The sequence below is a fragment of the Bufo gargarizans genome, chromosome 1, assembly GCF_014858855.1.
Source record: "Bufo gargarizans isolate SCDJY-AF-19 chromosome 1, ASM1485885v1, whole genome shotgun sequence".
Classification (NCBI taxonomy): domain Eukaryota; kingdom Metazoa; phylum Chordata; class Amphibia; order Anura; family Bufonidae; genus Bufo; species Bufo gargarizans.
The window spans coordinates 180,796,618-180,810,744 of NC_058080.1; positions in this window are offsets into that span (position 1 = coordinate 180,796,618).

Below are 14,127 nucleotides of genomic sequence, written 5' to 3' on the forward strand. Positions count from 1 at the left end.
TCCACATCCCGGATACGACAGTGTCACGCTGTCTTGGGGTTGACTTGCCTGAAAGCAGAGAGCCACACCGGACCAGCACTCCTGTCCGCCCTGAATGCACAGGTGGATCAGTGGCTGACCCCGCACCAACTGGAGATCGGCAAAGTGGTGTGTGACAATGGAAGCAATTTGTTGGCGGCATTGAATTTGGGCAAGTTGTCACATGTGCCGTGCATGGCACATGTGTTGAATCTCATCGTGCAACACTTTGTGTCTAAGTACCCAGGCTTACAGGACGTCCTCAAGCAGGCCTGGAAGGTGTGTGGCCATTTCAGGCGTTCCTACACGGCCATGGCGCACTTTGCAGACATTCAGCGCCGAAACAACATGCCAGTGAGGCGCTTGATTTGCGACAGCCCAACACGTTGGAATTCAACACTCCTAATGTTCGACCGCCTGCTCCAACAAGAAAAAGCCGTCAACGAGTATTTGTATGACCGGGGTGCTAGGACAGCCTCTGCGGAGCTGGGAATTTTTTGCCACGTTACTGGACGCTCATGCGCAATGCCTGTAGGCTCATGCGTCCTTTTGAGGAGGTGACAAACCTAGTCAGTCGCACCGAAGGCACCATCAGCAACCTCATTCCATTTGTTTTCTTCCTGGAGCGTGCCCTGCGAAGAGTGCTGGATCAGGCTGTAGATGAGCGTGAAGAGGAAGAGGAAGAGTTGTGGTCACCATCACCACCAGAAACAGCCTTGTCATCATCGCTTGCCGGACCTGCGGCAACGCTGCAAGAGGAGTATGAGGAAGAGGAGTCAGAGGAGGAATGTGGCTTTGAGGAGGAGGAAGACCAACCACAGCAGGCATCCCAGGGTGCTCGTTGTTGTCACCTATCTGGGACCCGTGGTCTTGTACGTGGCTGGGGGGAAAAACAGACTGTCAATGACATCAGTGAGGAGGAGGAACGGGAAATGAGTAGCTCAGCATCCAACCTTGTGCAAATGGGGTCTTTCATACTGTCATGTCTGTTGAGGGACCCTCGTATAAAAAGGATGAAGAAGAATGACCTGTACTGGGTGGTCACGCTACTAGACCCCCGGTATAAGCAGAAAGTGGCGGAAATGTTACCAAATTACCGGAAGTCAAAAAGGATGCAGCAGTTCAAAACCAAACTAAAAAATATGCTTTACACAGCTTATAAGGGGGATGTCACAGCACAACGGGAATCTAACTGGGGAAAAGGTCAAAGTAATCCTCCTCCTACCACGACCACGGCGGCAAGGACAGGACGCTTTACAGATGTGTTGTTGATGGAGAACATGCAGAGCTTTTTCAGTCCTACACATCGCCACAGCCCTTCGGGATCCAGCCTTAGAGAACGACCAACAGGTGGCAGACTACCTCGCCTTAACTGCAGATATCGACACTCTGAGAAGCGATGAACCCCTTGACTACTGGGTGTGCAGGCTTGACCTGTGGCCTGATCTATCCTAGTTTGCGATAGAACTTCTGGCCTGCCCCGCTTCAAGTGTCCTGTCAGAAAGGCCCTTTAGTGCAGCAGGAGGCATTGTCACTGACAAAAGAAGTCGCCTCGGTCAAAAAAGTGTTGATTACCTCACCTTCATTAAGATGAATGAGGCATGGATCCCGAAGGGACTGACAGTAGGGGATACGTTTAACTAACAAAAGGCCTGACATGCCTTGGCCCCAAAATGGTCCCCACGCTGCTGTATTTAATGTCTGCATACCGGATGACTTACGTGAATTCTACAACAGCGGCTGCAACAATAACATTCTTTTTCAGGCATGTGTACATGCCTAATTTACCTCAGCCGTGTTAGCCCCCCCCATATCAAAATTTTTGAACAAAATATGTGCAGTTGGTTAGATCTTTGTTAGATCAGGTTAGATCAATTGTTGTTTGCGTTAGATCTCATACAGAAGTAGAGATATTAACAGTTATTTGCAGGGGGGGGGCTAACCCGTCATCAGCCCCCCCCCCCCCCCTTATCAAAAAATTGACCAAACAATTAGCTATTTTGGAAGATATTTGTTAGATCAGGTATGATCAACTAGTTGTTTTGTTAGATCTAACATAATTGCAGACTTATTAAGTGATTAATGAGGGGGGCTAGCCCCCCCACATGCAATTTTCAGGTAAAATTTGATGCATACTAATAGGCCTTCGTTAGATCCGGTAAGATCAAGTGGTTTCAACGTTAGATCTCATATAATTACAGAGATATTATGGATATTTGGTATTACGTCAGGGGGGGCTAGCCCCCCCACATGCAATTTTCTGGTAAAATTTGATGCAGACTAATAGGCCTTCGTTAGATCCGGTAAGATCAAGTGGTTTCAACGTTAGATCTCATTTAATTACAGAGATATTTCACATAAAAACACAGATATTAGGTAGTATTAAATAGGGGGGCTAGCCCCCCCACATGCAATTTACTGGTAAAATTTGATTTAGGCTAATAGGCCTTTGTTAGATCCGGTAAGATCAAGTTGTTTTAATGTTAGATCTCATATAATTACAGAGATATTATGGATATTAGGAATTACATAAGGGGGAGCTAGCCCCTCTATTTAATACTACCTAATATTTGCGTTTTTATGTGAAATATCTCTGTAATTAAATGAGATCTAACGTTGAAACCACTTGATCTTACCGGATCTAACGAAGGCCTATTAGTCTGCATCAAATTTTACCTGAAAATTGCATGTGGGGGGGCTAGCCCCCCTCATTAATCACTTAATAAGTCTGCAATTATGTTAGATCTAACAAAACAACTAGTTGATCATACCTGATCTAACAAATATCTTCCAAAATAGCTAATTGTTTGGTCAATTTTTTGATAAGGGGGGGCTGATGACGGGTTAGCCCCCCCTGCAAATAACTGTTAATATCTCTACTTCTGTGTGAGATCTAACGCAAACAACAATTGATCTAACCTGATCTAACAAAGATCTAACCAATTGCATATGTTTTGTTCAAAAAATTTGATATGGGGGGGCTAACACGGCTGAGGTTAATTTTTCTGGCCTCTGGTGCTGCACTGTGGCTGCAAAAACCAAAAAAAAAAAAGGCACATACAAGTGTCAATTCCCCTTTTGTGATCGCTACCTTGTTGTGGTGAAGGGGCTTGCGTATCACAATGAAGCGATCATCACCTCTAGGAGTGTGTTGGCAATGTTGCCACACCCCAGATGATAAGGCCGTGGCTTCATTATGATCAGACCAAAAGCGATCAGGACGGCTGGATGTTTTTTCATAGGAAAAACTTTTTTTTAAGTTGTATGGGTGGGTTTTTAATACATAAAATAAAAAAATCATAATAAAGTCTCTTAATAGTTTATTAGAAATAATGCAGACAATTTAAAAAATCCCCATCAATTCCAATACAAAGCAAGTACAAAGCTCAGAACTAAATTATTCCAGGATGTCGTAATGGTTCGTTAATTTGACAATGGTTAATCAATTCGACACACCCCGGATAGGGGACGTAACAGGGCTTAAACTGATAGGAATAGGACTAGTTAAGACACCACTCATATAGGGTGTCACAGCACATTGCTCCGTGCACGCGCAGTGCCCCAACTTGGGAGTAAGAGGACCGACCAAGCTGCTTTTTCCATCTCCCGGTTCCTAAAATCAATTCAGTTTGGTGTATCAGAGTTTGGTCTGTCACTGTGAAGGCTGATATGGGACGTAACAGGGATTAAACTGATGAGAATAGTACTCCAGAAAATAGCACTCGTATCGGGTGTGACAGTAAATTGCACGGCGCAGACGCAGTTACCGTGGCGTGGATTCAAACAAAGGGGAGGGAGCCAGCAATTTTTTAACCATCTCCCCGTTCGAAAAATCTATTTAATAAAAGGACCCCAGATTGGGGATGTCACGTAACAGGGATTAAACTGATGAGAATAGTACTACAGAAAATAGCACTCATATCGGGTGTGACAGTAAATTGCACGGTGCAGACGCAGTGACCGTGGATTCAAACAAAGGGGAGGGAGCCAGCGTTTTTTTTAACCATCTCCCCATTCGAAAAATCAATTCAATTCACCTTTCCGGGACCCTTGGTGTTGTACGTGGCTGGAGGAAGAAACCTTCAATGACATCAACGGGACATGGCTAGCTTGGTATCCAACCTTGTGCAAATGGGAAGTTTGAGGTTGGGCAAATGGACTGTTTGCGGTTGTTTGCGGTGCATTAAAAGGGGAGTTTGGTCTGTCAATGTCTGTGAATCGGGCATAACCCTTACACTACCTGATCGATACAATATCATACCTGATCGTATACACACACTGGATGTTTTAAACCACGTTGTTAAAAAAAAAAAATTATTGTTAGGTGATTTATGCCCTTTATGGATTAAAATCCAACTCTGTGTCAACTATGTAATTTTCCATGGGAGTTTTGTCCCCATCACTTTAGCACTGAGGGTACAGTCACACATGCAGGATTTGTATGCAGTTTTTGAAGCCAAAACCAGGAGTGGATTCAAAAAAAGAAGACATATTTGTCCTTAAAGGGGTTTACCGAGATTTTCATATTGAGGGCCTATCCTCAGGATAGGTGAAGGTCTGCCTTCCAGCATCCCGCCAATCAGCTGTTTGAAGCGTCCTCAGCGCTTCAGTAAGCTCTGTGGCCTCTTGTTAGGCCAGTGATGTCATTTTCATCAGTCATATGGCCCAGGCGCAGCTCAGTTCTATTCAAGGACTGAGCTGCAATACCAAGCACGGCGTTTGGTAAGCTGTGAAGAGGATGCTACGCTTACTGAAGAGCTGAGGCCTCCCCAAACAGCTGATCTATGGAGATACTCTGTGGGCAGAGGCACACAGATATGCAGTGCACATGCGCCAGTTACTGGCGTGAAATCGGTGCATGCACACTACATATCTGTGTACCTCTGCCCACAGGGGGCAGAACACTGCGCATACCCGGGCCCGAACGGGCTATGCGCGAACGGGCTATAGAGAAATATGATGTCACAGAGCCACAGGGCTGGCTGGAGTTTACTATGGGGTGGAGTTAGGCGTGAATGAGGCAGGGGAACTTGGGCACTTTCAGCAAACTTTCCGCCCCAGGGCACTTACAACGGCTCATTAGCATATCATAAAAACGACTTTTTGGGCGATTTAAAGGATCTGGAAAACTAAACACAGGTGACACCTGTGTCATGGCTTTGTGTCCCACTGAACAATGTCATCTGTTTAAAACCGGTCAGGTTGGTGACAGACTCCCTTTAAAGTTAAAAATCACAGTATTTCATGGTCCTCATTCACACAAATTTCAATATAAGGCCCTGTTCACCTCAGGTCGATGTACACTTAGCCTTCATGTTGGAATTTGCCAGTGGAATTTTGGCACAGTAGCCACGTGGTGTCTGCCTTTCACTGTTTTCAAGATCGCTGAAGCTCTGGGGCCATAAGTCTAAAGCCGTAACTGAGCGAGCCAAGAAGGACACTGTGTGTGGACTAAGCTGGAAGTGGGTCTGTGGCATTCAAAGTAAACAACCACAGGAGAAACCATACGGAGTATGTAGCAGAACTTAACAGTCCAAATTTGCCATGTGAACTTAAAGGGGTTATCCAATTTTTCAACCCTCCCACATATGCCGCCCCTCACCGGTAATATACTCACCCCGCTCTCCGCGCCGCTCCTGGTCCCAGCCTCACTGCTGCTGCTTCTCCCTGCACATGTATGAAAACATCCTGTGTCAGGGGGAGCAGCCAATGGCAGGCAGGGACGGGGACGAGCCTGGCATCACCACGGTAAGTATAGTACCGGTGAGGGTCTCTGCACATGTGGGGGGGAGGTTTAAGAAATTGGATAACCCCTTTAAAGCACTCAGCCTTCATGCTAAGCATATCAATTCACCCAATATAGGCCAAAAGTGTACTTTAGGACTCCATCAGGCTGGGATATGTTGGAATACTACAAAAAATAAAGGAAATACTGTATTATAATATGCTAGTCCAGAACACAGTATATTGTTAAAGTAAGTATACCGCACATTATATTTCTTTCTTTTTTATAATGGGAGACAATAGACAATATATCTCAGTGTAGGCATATGTAAGGCTAGTTTTAGACTAGCATTAGAGCTCTCCAGCAGGCTGTTCCAGCACAGAACAGCCTGCTGAAGCTCTCTGGATCTAGCATAGCCGTATGTTACTGCAATGCCTGTCGGCCACCATTGACTATAATGGGAGATGACAGAGTTCCGGCCACAACCCAGCAAATACGCCAGGATTCAGCCGGACAAAAATTGCTGCATGCAATGTTTTTTGTCTGGCCTAATCCTAGCATATTTCTTTGTAGCAACCAGATCTGAGCCAGATCCCATTATATTCAATCGGGCCGGTAAGCAAGAGGTATCATCAGGAAATGCCAGATCCAGAGAGCTCTCATGCAGATAAGAAAGAAGCCTAAATGGAGATCATAGCACTCAGAATCCCTTTTAGGTGCTTGCAAGATGGTACCAACTTGGGATGAGCGAATTTCATATTTTGAAATTAGTTTTCAGTTCGGGTTGTGGTATGTGAATTGCGTTATGGATTCCGTTACCACGGACCATAACGCAATTCTATGACGGAATGCATAATGGAATGCCTTTAGAGGTATTCTGTTATTCATTCTGTCATAATAGAAGTCTATGGCCTGCATAACGGATCCATCTGGTTTACATTATGCAGGAGAGGACTCCAGCATAACATAAACTGGACGGATCCATTATGCAGGCCATAGACTTCTATTATGACGGAACCCAGCTGATACAGTAAGGATATCCAGCACTCACAATACTCTTTTGAATATGATTTGATTTTTTTAATAAAAAAAAAGAAGCCATTTTCAAACACCCATGTGCAACACACATGGATTTTTCTCTTCCCAGGATGTTAGGATAACTGATGAAAGGTCATAAAGACCAAAAACTGTTATGCCCATTTGTGCTCCCACACAGTAGTCATGCCCGCCTAATGCCCCACATAGTAGTTATTTCCTCTTAATGACCCACACAGTAGATATACCCCCTTAGTGCCCCCACACAGTAGTTATTCCCTCTTAATGACCCACACAGTAGATATACCCCCTTAGTGCCCCTACACAGCAGTTATTCCCTCATAGTGCCCTACATAGTAGATAAACCCCTGTAGTGTCCCCACACAGTAGTTATTCCCTCTTAATGACCCACACAGTAGCTATACCCCCTTAGTGCCCCTACACAGCAGTTATTCTCTCATAGTGCCCTACACAGTAGATAAACCCCTTTAGTGTCCCCACACAGTAGTTATTCCCTCTTAATGACCCACACTGTAGATATATGTCATGTTCGTGTGTGGGAGGAAAACACCACACCGAGCATAGGAGGGAAAGAGGATACTGGAATAAGGCCTGGAAACTAGGGAAGGAAGATGGACACCTCCTAGAGAAAACCCTAACTCCAGTCCTGACAGACTACCAGTATAAACGGGCCCCAAAGGTAGGCAAGTTCATACACGGATACCTAGAATCCTATCTCACCCTATAGGACCCTGGAACTAATGTCAGAACTGAGTCTACCTGTCGCTCTAAAGGGAAGGATGAACAGGAGTCTCCCTCAGGCCTAATGACAAACAGGGAACACACACATAAATATAAACAAAATACAAAAGTGAAAGGAAACACTTATCTTCAATCAAGCTTTGGTAGCACCAGGAACTCAGCCGAGAACCAAACACAAACTAACCACAAGTCCAACAGAAGCTATAAACTGCAAAGCATAGTGGGAGAAACAACAATAAATAGAGAAGATAAAATGACCACAATAGCCACACCTGGGGAAAGAAGGTGTGCCAAGCATCAGAAACAACACAGACGTTATTTGATCTAAAAGGAAAACATCTCAGCTCAAACCACGTGTTGCCAGTCTCACAGATCTCCCGCCACCTGGATCTCCCCGAACGTCCGTATGTCTCGGTACGTCCGTGACAGTACCCCCCTTCTACGAGTGACCTCTGAGCACCCAGGACTAACCTTATCCGTATGAGACCTGTGAAAGGCTTTCACCAAATGACTGGCATTTACATCAGATGCCGATAACCACATCTTCTCCTCTGGTCCATATCCCTTCCAGTGAACAAGATACTGAAGAGTAATATACATGTGAATGGGCACTCATACATTAGGAGTCACATAAAGACAATAAAAATATAATTTTTTTAATGCTGAATACAATAATCAATAATAGATAACATGTAATACAATGATAGTAAAAATATAACCATAAGAAAAAAATAATAATATAGGCAATTATTGCCAATTATTATAGGATGATCATTTTATGTCCATCATGCGGTGAAAAATAATATGGCAATTAATGAATATCCATAATATAATAGAGAGGATGTGATTGTATATTCCAAAGAAAGGGAATTCATACTATTATGTATTTCAAGAGCGTCTCTATTATATTGTAGCAATTTTGCTTAATTATTTATTCAAATGTTCAATTGTAGCAATTTTTTGCTTAATCACTTGTTCAAATGTTCTCGATAAGACTCTATTGTATTATAACAATTGCTTATAGGGGTTATTCCTTAAGCCCTGTTCTTTTGTATATGTTGTACTCACTGGTGTGAGATCTACATCCATCTGTGGCGTCCCACGTGGTGATTAGGCTGGTATGCTTACCTCCATTGATGTGGTGTAGAAGTATGAGAAGAAAGGTTATCAATTTCTTACGTAGATTAGTTGCAGTGAATATTCAGCATCTCATATATCCCAATCTGTTGTGAAGTAATATGCCGCACTGGTTGTATATGGCAGTTCCGATATCTCAGCTGGCTGGGCTGTGGATTGCAGGGAGTGCGCTCGGCGTCCCACGTGTCCTGGATCTTTCAGACACTCGTATGGGAGGATCAGCTGGCTGTCAGCTCCTTCAGGTTCCAGTTTGTGTCGCCCGAGCTTGTATACCTTTATCTTCTCTATGTTTTTCTGTGAATCGCTTCACTAGTTTTTCAATATAGGGTTATGTACCATATCAATGGATATTACCCATGATGTTCACGGCTTCTATGTCGGATGTGCAAGTGTATAAAGCACGCCAGATGCATTTCGGGGTATCTCCTTACTCCTTCATCAGTGGCTACACTTGCTATGAAAAGACGGCCGGGTTTTATACTGATGCATCTCAAGATAGATAGAAAAGTTGGACCAGATTTTGGAATTTATGAATCACAAATCCCAGTCTATTTCGCTTCCTATGCAGTTTTCATGCGTTTTTTGCTATTCAGTATATATACCAACTGTAATATACTTCCAATAACTTATTTTAAGCCACACATGTTGCTTTGCTGTTATAGTTGACTTTCAACAACAAATATTGATTTGCCTAAAATGAATAAAACGTCTCTGCAGATATAAAATATCTAAAATCCTGAAATCAATTGATATCTTGTTTTAGTAAAGTAAGATATTGTATTTCACATCCTTCTAAGTAGATTTATGCTTACTATAAAACCGAAGTGTGCTCAAATACAGCTTATTCTTCTATCACATATATGTCATATTTTTATAATAAACTGTATTTGAGTACACTTCGGTTTGATAGTAAGCATAAATCTACTTAGAAGGATGTGAAATACAATATCTTACTTTACTAAAACAAGATATCAATTGAATTCCCTTTCTTTGGAAGATACAATCACATCCTCTCTATTACATTATGGATATTAATTAATTGCCATATTATTTTTCACCACATGATGGACATAAAATGATCATCCTATAATAATTGGCATTCCAAACACTCGGATGCCATAGTGGTTGTTTCCTATAGATTATAGCGACAGAGCCTGGAAACTATAGGCCAGTAAGTTTAACATCTGTTGTGGGTAAACAGTTTGAAGGCTTTCTAAGAGATGCTATGTTAGAGCATCTGAACGGAAATAAGCAATTAATGCCATATCAGCATGGCTTCATGAGGGATCGGTCATGCCAAACTAATTTAACCAGTTTCTATGTAAGTTCTAGACTTGACAGCGGCGAATCAATGGATGTCATATATCTAGACTTCTGTACCACATAAAAGGTTAGTATATAAAATGAGAATCTTCGGACTGGAAGAAAACGTCTGTAAGTGGGTAAGTAACTGGCTCAATGATAGAAAACAGAGGGCAGTTATTAACGGTACATACTCAGATTGGGTCACTGTCACTAGTGGGGTACCTCAGGGGTCAGTATTGGGCCCTATTCTCTTCAATATATTTATTAATGAGCTTGTAGAAGGCTTGCATAGTAAAGTATACATTTTTGCAGATGACACTAAACTATGTAAAGTAATTAACACTGAAGAGGACAGTATACTACTACAGAGGGATCTGGATAGATTGGAGGCTTGGGCAGATAAGTGGCAGATGAGGTTTAACACTGGCAAATGTAAAGTTATGCACATGGGAAGGAATAATGCAAGTCACCCGTACATACTAAATGGTAAAACACTCGGTAACACTGACATGGAAAAGGATCTAGGAATTTTAATAAACGGCAAACTAAGCTGCAAAAACCAGTGTCAGTGCAACAGTCACGTACACACACACACACACACACACAGGGGGAGGATAGTGACCACTGCGCTTCACCCTCACCCCTGGCTCTGCCTCACGAGTCCTGATGACAGGGGACAACTGGACGGCAGTCCCTAACTTAGGATTTGTGCAGGAAGGACGGACAAGACAAATAACGGATAGTGAACGGACCGGGTCAAAACCAAGAGGACAATGCAGTACACAGGGATAAGCAAAGAATGGTGAGGAGAAGCCCATTACAGTCAGGCAGCTGCTGCCAAGGCCAATAAGATAATGGGTTGCATCAAAAGGGGCATAGATGCCCATGATAAGAACATAGTCCTACCACTTTACAAATCGCTAGTCAGACCACACATAGAGTACTGTGTACAGTTCTGGGCTCCTGTAAACAGGGCAGACATAGCAGAGCTGGAGAAGGTCCAGAGGAGGGTAACTAAAGTGATAACTGGAATGGGGCAACTACAGTACCCTGAAAGAATATAAAAATTAGGGTTATTCACTTTAGAAAAAAGATGACTGAGGCGAGATCTAATTAATATGTATAAATATATCAGGGGTCAGTACAGAGATCTATCCCATCATCTATTTATCCCCAGGACTGTGACTGTGACGAGGGGACATCCTCTGCATCTGGAGGAAAGAAGGTTTGTATACAAACATAGAAGAGGATTCTTTACGGTAAGAGCAGTGAGACTATGGAACTCTATGCCTGAGGAGGTGGTGATGGTAAGAAACAATAAAGGAATTCAAGAGGGGCCTGGATGTATTTCTGGAGCGTAATAATATTACAGGCTATAGCTACTAGAGAGGGGTCGTTGATCCAGGAAGTTATTCTGATTGCCTGATTGGAGTCGGGAAGGAATTTTTTATTCCCCTAAAGTAGGGAAAATTGGCTTATACCACACAGTTTTTTTTTTTGCCTTCCTCTGGATCAACTTGCAGAATGACAGGCCGAACTGGATGGACAGATGTCTTTTTTCGGCCTTATGTACTATGTTACTATGTATTACCCTAATTTTTTATATTTTAATATACTGTCGGAAAAGAGACTTTTGATGGATTGTTTAGTATATGCTAGCTAACTTGCTGATACCGTACACTGCCCAAATGGTTTACTGATACATTACACTGTACCATCCGAGGTTGTCTTATACTAGGGTATACAAGCCAAGTAAAGGGCAGTGTATCAGATCACCATTGCCTATATTTTTTTATTGTTATATTTTTACTATCATTGTATTACATTTTATCTATTATTGATTATTGTATTCAGCATTAAATAAATTGCCTTTTTATTGTCTTTATGTGATTCTTAATGTATGAGTGCCCATTCACATATATATTACTTTAAGATTATATTCTATGTGACTACGGTGCATCATCAGTTTGAGGCACCATTGCATCACCAGGAAAATGAGAGCCGTCCTTTAAAATCTATATATTCGGAAGATACTGACGAGATCTACGGAGAACTCGAGAGTCAATAGTCTTGGCGATCTGGAATTCCATACTGATGTCCACTATGACAGGAGTAGGTGGCCTTGGGGGACGACTCCAAAGATTCAACATATCTCTTCAACAAAGATTTGTGAAACACATTATGAATTTTCAGAGCCTGAGGAAGTTCAAGACGAAAAGCTACAGGATTAATAATGGCAGTGATCTTATATGGACCAATAAACCTTGGACCCTACTTCCAAGGAACCTTCAACTTAATATTTCTTGTGGACAGCCACACAAAATCACCCACACTTAGGTCCGGACCATTCATACGTTTCCTGTCAGCTACACATTTATACTTGTTGCCCATGTTCATCAGGTTATTTTGAATTTTCCGCCATATAGAAAACAATGATGACGAAAAACGTTCCTCCTCAGGGATCCCGAAAGTAACCGAACCAGAGAATGTGCTAAACTGCGGGTGAAACCCATATGCCCCCCAAAAAAACGCGACTTACCAGTAGAATTCTGTCTACGATTGTTTATGGCAAACTCTGCCAAAGACAAAAATGAGGACCATTCTTCCTGGTTCTCAGAGACAAAACATCTTAAGTATGTCTCCAGACTCTGATTAGTGCACTCTGTCTGTCCATTCGTCTGAGGATGAAAAGCAGAAGAAAAAGACAATTGTACCCCTAGCCAAGTACAGAACGCCTTACAGAATCTGGACACAAACTGAGTCCCACGATCCGAGACCACGTCAGAGGGAATGCCATGAAGTTTCACAATGTTGTCAACAAACACTTGCGCAAGTGTAGGCCAGGCAATGCTATGAAGTGCACCATTTTACTAAAACGATCAACTACCACCAGAATAACTGTCTTTTCAGATGAATTAGGCAGATCAATAATAAAATCCATAGACAAGTAAGTCCATGGTCTGGACGGGATGGGCAACGGAAGTAGAGATCCAGAAGGTCGAGTATGTGGCACCTTAGCGCGTGCACAGATACTACAGGCCGACACAAAGTCCTCAACACACTTGCGCAAACCCGGCCACCAGAATCTACGAGAGATGAGGGCAGAGGATCTACTCCCAGGATGTCCCATAAGAACCGTGCAGTGATGTTCCTCAAACACCTTATGACGCAATTCTGATCGAACAAACAATTTCCCAGAGGAACAAGACTCCGGAGCGTCTCCCTGAGCCTCTAACACCTCCACCTCTAGGTAAGGGTATAGAGCGGATATCACTTCCCCTTCCAACAGTATCGGACTCGGATTTTCAAAATCACCACCTCCAGGAAAACTACATGACAAGGCATCTGCCTTGACGTTCTTAACCCCAGGACGATAAGTGACAATGAAATTGAATCTGGTGAAAAACCCACATCATAATTTCTCTCTGCGGCAGAGAGTTTTTTAGAGAAAAATGCACATGGGCGCAATTTACCAGGTGACGGGCCCTGCAATAAAACGTCTCTTACCCCCACCTCGGATGTGTCAACTTCCGCAATGAAAGGCTGTGATACTGCACCAATATAGGGGCCGAAGAGAAGCACTCCTTAACTGCAGAAAAGGCTCGCAACGCCGAATCAGACTACACTGAGACATCCGTCCCTTTCTTAGTCATGTCAGTTAAGGGTTTCACCACTGTTAAATAATTCTGAATACAGTTTCGTTAAAGGTTGATGAACCGCAAAAAACGTATAAGAGCCTTCAGATTTTCCAGTCGATCCCAGTCCAATACAGCACAGACTTTCTCTGGATCCATTCGAAAACCTGAAGATGACAGCAGGTAGCCCAAGAATTGCACCTCATGTACAGCAAAAACACACTTCTCTAATTTTGCGTACAATTTATTATCTCTTAGGATCTGTAACACCTGTCTAATGTGATCCTGATGTGTCTCCACATCTGGAGAATAAATTAGAATGTCATCCAAATACATGACTACAAAACCTCCCCACAAGGTGATAAAAAATATAATTCACAAAATGCTGAAAAACCGCAGGAGCATTGGTCAACCCAAAAGCCATGACCAGGTTTTCAAAGTGACCCTCTTGTGTATTAAAAGCCGTCTTAAATTCATCCCCTTCCTTGATCCTGACCAGATTATAAGTCC